General features: G+C 44.1%; 1 protein-coding gene across 1 annotated transcript in view; it reads left to right on the top strand.

Annotated features, from left to right (window-relative positions):
* The first annotated feature begins 400 nt into the window (after positions 1 to 400).
* The window catches only part of dlgap4b (discs, large (Drosophila) homolog-associated protein 4b), a 146479-nt gene continuing 140048 nt past the window's right edge, over positions 401 to 6831 (top strand). The window contains 1 exon segment of the mRNA XM_048254322.1: positions 401 to 961. The gene's annotated coding sequence lies outside the window, so the exon portion shown is untranslated.

Here is a 6831-nt window from a genome sequence, read left to right as displayed (position 1 = left end):
ATATTATTATATTTTTCTCTCTCTCAGATATCCCATTCAAAATATCTTACCACAATCTGAAGCGTACTCTTATGGACATGTGGGTCAGAGAGTATGAACTGAAAAACTCAGCTTGGAAATGTAACTAATCTGCATCAATTTAAATGGCAAAGTCCAAATAATCTATATGCTTCAAAATTCCTATGAGAATGTCCCCACTACTGTTGTGACTGCATCCATTTTGAAGAGCCGACTGTGTCACTACTGTGACTGTCTCACTCATATCATTAACACCAGGGTGAGGGTGCGTGTGTTTTGGGTCTTGTCTCGGTGCTGATTCACCGTGGGAGCGCAGACCTCTGTGAGCGGAATACATCAAATATGACACGAGAATTCTGAAATGAAGCAAACATAGCTCAAGACTGCAGCTTGGTTGCTGCCGTGGTGAACATGCGAGGAAGAAATAGTGCAACAGTCATGTGCATAGTAGAGGACGTGCAGTTGTTTGCTGTCCATGGTGCTGCTGCTGATTTGAATATTTTTACTCTCTCTCTCTCTCTCTCTCTCTCTCTCTCTCACCCCGTTCCCTGAGGGGCCTCTGAGCGTTGCAGCATTACCGCTTGTCTCAGTGCCCTGTCTCCTCGCTCTTCAGAGCAAATGTGAATGAACGGCACTGTAATGGGGATATCACTATGTACCGGGAGGCTAATTTCTTTCTCCGGATAGTCCACCACGACAAAGAGGACAGATAACTACGTGTCTGTGGTTATTTAGACGAGAAGACGCGTTAAGCGAGTTGTATTTGTTATTAACGCGCAGTTTTGCATTTTCTTCCAAGGTAACCGGTACACCGGTTATCAAAAACAAGCGCAGTCGGAAGTTACCGCCAAAAAAAACGAAACCAGGATAATTGTTCATCTGCGGCTCATCGTCATCTTTGTCGCTGAATATCGACATTTGTCAGAGGAGTACGTCTGGAGAGGTATGTCTATAATATATTTCATGCGTCCGTGTCTAGCGACAGTGTGAAAGCTAAGTCTGAGGGATGACAAGATATCTGTGGGATGGAATGGGTGAATGTGAAACGATATGTTTGTGCGATTCAAAGTGTTACAGCCCCTTATGTTATTTTTGTGACTATATGGTCATCGACAATCTATGCTACCCTCTTTTTTTCCCGCGGTAGATGTGGGTTTGAAATATTAAATGTATGCGTGTTGCTCTACGCTGAGAAAAAGCCCCACTACGCCAATTGAAAAAAGAGAAAAAAACTGTCAGAGAAAGAGGGCAACGTTGACCGCTTGTAGGCTATGCCGACACGGAATAAATTGGGATGTCACATCCCACTGAAGCAGAGATGAGCTAATCATTTTTAATTCATTCATGTGATAAAAATGGGGGTTGGGCGGCAAAATAACAACGATAGTGCTTGTGGTATTATTATTATTCCATGATGTTTCAATTCAGACGCATTAGCTATCCTATCTGCATGCAAACTTTTGCTAGCATAGGAACTGGGTTAGACACACCGGCACGCACGTTCAAGAACACAGTGGGGGCTGTTGACGGAGGCAGATTTTCAGCGTGCTGTGTTTTTTAATTGTGCATCTCTGGCTCCAGTCTAAAGACGGCTCCTGACCTGCGACCTCAGAGGGGCAGTATCTTGGCCGATCAAACTGAAGCAGGATACCGTGACTGCTGAAGAATATAAAGTACTTAAATAGAGTTTTACAGAAAAGACTGCCATGCAATTAAAACATTTAATACCCACTGTAAGGTGAAGGAGAAAGACCAGAAAGAAGCACTTGGAGAGAAAAATGTTGCTGGCTGCAACTTCCTCCTCCTTTTGGAAACTACCAGAGTTGCAGAAGGCTGTTACAGCAGCATTAGTCAGCATGAGGAGAGACGGAGTTGGGCTGTGAAACCTCATCATTCTGTGTGTGTGTGTGTGTGTGTGTGTTTTCGCTTTCTCGACTTCTATTGGAACTGCCAACTGGTACAACCATTTCCGCATCTGAAAGCTGGAAGTGTCGAATGCAAGTGTGTAATGGATCTTACTGTTTTGCATGAGAAATGCAGATCCACCAGGATCCCAGGCTGCAATGACACAGCTAATCAAGTGAAAATCAATAGCCTGCATTTAACAATACTGTTTAACTACATTTAACACAGCTCTCTCTCTCTCTCTCTCTCTCTCTCTCTCTCTCTCTCCCTCTCTCTCTTTCTCTCTCTCTCTCTGTCCACCTTTCTCTCACATTCACTCTGTAAGGTGCTGCTTGGTCCCCTGAGATGTACCATAGTATTCATTTCTCCCAGTACTGGGTCAATGTGTCTTTTATGCCATCAAATTAACATTCGCTTTAGCTGCACCCTTTTTACGCAGCTTTTTTGAGTGACCTCAATAGCTTACCCCAACTGCTTTAGTGGCCTCAATTGGCTCCACTGAAAAAAAGACAGAGAGAGAGAGAGAAAGAGTGAGAGAGCAAAAGAAAAAGAACTGCCAGAACAGGAAAGCAGCCAGTCCTGATGAACCTCTTTGTTTCTCTCTCTTTCTCTCTCCCTCTCTCTCTCTCTTCCCCCTCTCTTTCTCTCACCTATTTCTATCATGTTTTTCTGTCTGTTTATCTGCTCGTTAACCATACCTTTCTGTCAGGTCTTACTCAGTCATGGCATCCCGCTCTTCCATATAGGAAGGTTGGTCCTGTTTTTGAAAACAGTGAGTTCTCTGCTTAGTTCTGACGGGGGATACATGTGCAAAACGATGACTTCCAGACACACAACACTTTTGTGTCCATCAGAGCATGTCCCATGAACTGCACAACTCTATCTATCTATCTATCTATCTACCTATCTATCTATCTATCGTGTTGTTCTATCAGCAGATACAGACTGGGCTTCAGTGTTTGATCGTTTTAGCCGGTGTGCTGCTGCAATGACCCCTCTCAGTGATGTCCTGCTGAAAAGGGATAGGCCTCTATCTGCTCTACGTTTCTTGAGTGGATGACCCACCTCATCAGCCCACGGCGCCCACTCCCAGACATACATTATGTATAGGGTGTTCTGAAGCAAATATCTGCAGATATGGGCTGCTGCTCTCTAATCCAACCCACAAGCCCTTGCCAAATTTCTCACCATTGCATCAATGAAGGGAGGGGAGAGAGAGGGAATATTAATAAAGCGAGACTTCCAGATTTATTACTTATTTATTTATTTATTTATTTTTTGTTACTATTTTTTAAGGGCATGTGTTTCATCATGAATCAGTTACCGAGAGGTTAACTCATTATCAGGCACCTACTGTAACATTCATAGCATTCTTGTGCAAAGGCCCACCACTCACGCTGATAGCATGCTTCATCACTGTTACGAGCTCCAGGGAAGCAGGGGGGAGGGGGGATCATTTTGCTGTTGTTTGTCGTCCTCTGAGAGTTCTGAGGTGGAAGGGAAGAAGAGGAGGCTGTGGCCGGTGACTTTGTGTCTCGCAGATGGGGCTGTTCTGTTGGGAGGAATAGTGCACATCAGGCATATAGAGCCAGAGATCGGATGTCAGGTGTACCGGCCTGTGTGCTTTGAAGTTTACACCCACATGATGTGCACACAATGTTTATGCAGTATGCACACATACACAGATACGCACAAAAGCACACCTACAAATGCCTGTGCACAAACATGCACACACACGCACACACGTATAATAAAATGGTACCCATATTCCTTCATTTTCTCAGGTTTTTGCTGTTCTATTTCTTTGTACCAATGACCCTACTTCAACTATAATCTGCAAAGTGACATCTGTGGGGAAGGAAAATATGAGTTGCTTTGAGTACCGACACTTGCTCTGCTCGCTAAACTCCGGCAAACTCCGACTAAATGTGTAGCCAGTGTTGATGGATGACTTATGCACTTCCCTTATCCACTCTGGTGCGTTGCATCAACATGGAAATAGGGGTCCTTTTGTTGATTGAAAGGACAAAAAAATAAGCTAGCGTTACATCCGTTTCCCTTCTTCAGCATTTGGTGTGTGTGTGGTATTGTCAAGAGTGTGAATAATTTAAGATGTGAAAATGTCAAACGGGCCTCTCTGTACGCCAAGAGCGGCATGTGTGTTCTGAAATCAGTGCCGGCTGCTTAAATCACAGACGCTGCCCCTGCATTTGACAGCTAGTCCAGCTCATTATGGGCAACGTGAAAATGCTAAGGAAATGCAGCAAACAGGCTAACAGGCTCTCGGGTTGAATGAGGAGTGACACAGTAAAGAGCTTGAGCTGGGAGATGGGGCAACAATCAATTGATTAGCTGTTAACTATTAAATTAATATGAAAATGAATTACAAAATTCCAGGTTCAGGTCTATTTTACTTGCTCCTTTACATATGGCAGTTACTGTAATAAGTGTGGATAGAAAAGGCATGTAATGGCTTCATCTTGGGTTTGGAAAATACTGATCACAATTTTTTCGCAATTTAGGACATTTCATAGAGCAAACAACTAATCGGTTATTCGAGACAATAAACTATAAAACTAATCTAAATGCAGCCCCATGTACAAAGTGAGTAAACAGTAGTTGCTGGGTGTGCAGCTACTGTAGATGGTCTGCCGTGGGAGGGCTGGATATTGAGCAATGTGCTGTTGGTTTAGTGGTATCAGTCCACAATAGTTTTGTCCAGATGTGGTTCTGTACTCCCAGGCTTCTGTTGTGAACCGCGTCCTTTGCTGTGAATACTCCACACACCATCAGCCTCAGTAGGCTACTGACACTTGTGAAGAAATCAATACTTCTCAATTTTTCTTCGGGGCTCAAAAATCGCTCAGGCACTGAATTTAAAAGTTGACTGAGAACCCTCCAGTCTTGAAAAAGAACAGAAAAAAAATACTCTTTGCCCTGAAGCACTCTTCGTGCAATACTGGCAACGCTGGCTTGTGAGCATGTAAGTGACTTGCTAATTGAATCTGAGTTTTGTTGCGAGGGAACTCTTCGTGGTTGTACTCAGCTACAAACGCAAGCCATTGTGGTTTAGTCTGACCTGTACTGATTGTGTGTTGGCATGCGGCTCATAATAATTCTTTATCAGAGGATCAAATCTGAGATTCCCACAGATTTTATTCACGCTGCTAGGCAGCCTGGATTCTATGGACTTCGTTTTTACCTCAATGAAGGAACCAATCACAGAACGGAGGGAGGGCAGCAAGACGATGACGACACACCGAAGCCGTTATGAGCTATGTACAGACGCATTTGATAGACACTCGTAGCGCCCAATAAACGGCTCTGGGCATTCGTAAACCACGTATCAAATACGAGAAAATGAATGTCTAGTTCCCAGACCCCATCTCAATGAGATATAGTCTTACGTTAGCCAGGCTAGGATTTTATCTAAATGTCACACAATTTGGATTTGTACAAATGTGTTTACATGAACTTTAGATTTCCCTTTAGAATAGAAATGTTGAAGGTCTGGTTCTATGGTTAATCGGATCGTCTGTAATTAAATGTCGTGGCCTCTAAACATCGTTCATCAGCTCTTGCAACTGTCTCCTGCCAGGGAGCAAAGTGCTGTGACGCTGTGCATCCCAGGACACAACACGTCTGGAATTCATCCAAAATAATCACTGTTATTCACTCCAAGGTGACTGTCCTCAGCACACCCGCTTGCACACACACACACGCACACACACACACACACACACACACACAGATAGAGAGAGAGAGAGAGAGAGAGAGAACACAGAGGAATTTTCAGCAATTGTGGCACTAGTGTTATATTTTCAGCCTTTTCCAGTTCTCTCCTATTGTGCTGCAGTTCCCAGTCTTCCACTGAATTATGCCTTTTTCCCTTGAGTGGGGGAAAACAGCGACTGCTTGTTATACCTGCCTGATGCTTGTTACAGCTGTATACTGTATCACGGGGCGAATCTTGTCCAAGCACAACCTTGGCCTCTAAGGCACAAAGAAAGAACTGTGTCTCATGAAGAATCCCATGAAGAATTCTATGCCGAAACCACGGTGGCTAATAATAGGTGACGTGTTCTCGATGGCCCGATATGCGACAATGAAGCTTCAAGTTGCAAAGGACGTCTTCAGAGGACAATGGCATTGGCACACATCCACTCGGTTAAAGCGGAGAGTGCCACCAAAGGAATATAAAACGTCCGTGTTCCCCTGAAACCCAGGGCAATGGAAAAGCAGGTCTGTCAAAAATCTATCCCCTGTAGAGGCCTGTTGGCATGCCAGCATCCTTTGCAGTGAGAAGTTTGAAGGTGAATCAGCGCAGTCTGTAGATTTAAAGTAGCTGGCCAGAGCAACCTGGCTGTCACTCCTCACTGGACAGCCCAAAGAAAAACGCCAGCACAAATGGCTGCCTGCTCCTCTCCATAATTTATGGAGGCCAATGGTGTGTGAAACGCTATGATAATGACTGTGGGGGCGAATTGGATTTTTGTGTCACAAATTCCTATAAGGGGAAGAGCAGAAGGTTCTCCTCTATCATTTATCTCTCTCTCTTTCTCTCTCTCTCTCTGTTTGTGTGTGTGTGTGTGTGTGTGTGAGTGTATATGTGCTTACACATGCGTTTGCAACCTAAGCAACTCCTTCACTTCTAATGGAGCACCGGTAGCCAGCCTGAAGCTGCTATAGTACTATGCTACTTCCACAGCACTTATTGATTGAGTGGAGAAATAGATTAACCTGAAAGCGCTTTCACTTGGTATAAACAGATCCTGATGAAATTCAAGTAGCTCAGTACTCATTTATCATCACACTAAACAATAACATCTGTTCACTAGGATTTCTTCTTCCTTTAATCTGTAAGGAGGTGCTCGAGCTGTGCATTGCTGAACAGGCCAGGGATTCCAC

Source organism: Alosa alosa, chromosome 10 (assembly GCF_017589495.1).
Source record: "Alosa alosa isolate M-15738 ecotype Scorff River chromosome 10, AALO_Geno_1.1, whole genome shotgun sequence".
Classification (NCBI taxonomy): domain Eukaryota; kingdom Metazoa; phylum Chordata; class Actinopteri; order Clupeiformes; family Clupeidae; genus Alosa; species Alosa alosa.
This window is presented reverse-complemented; position numbering and strand designations above follow the sequence as displayed.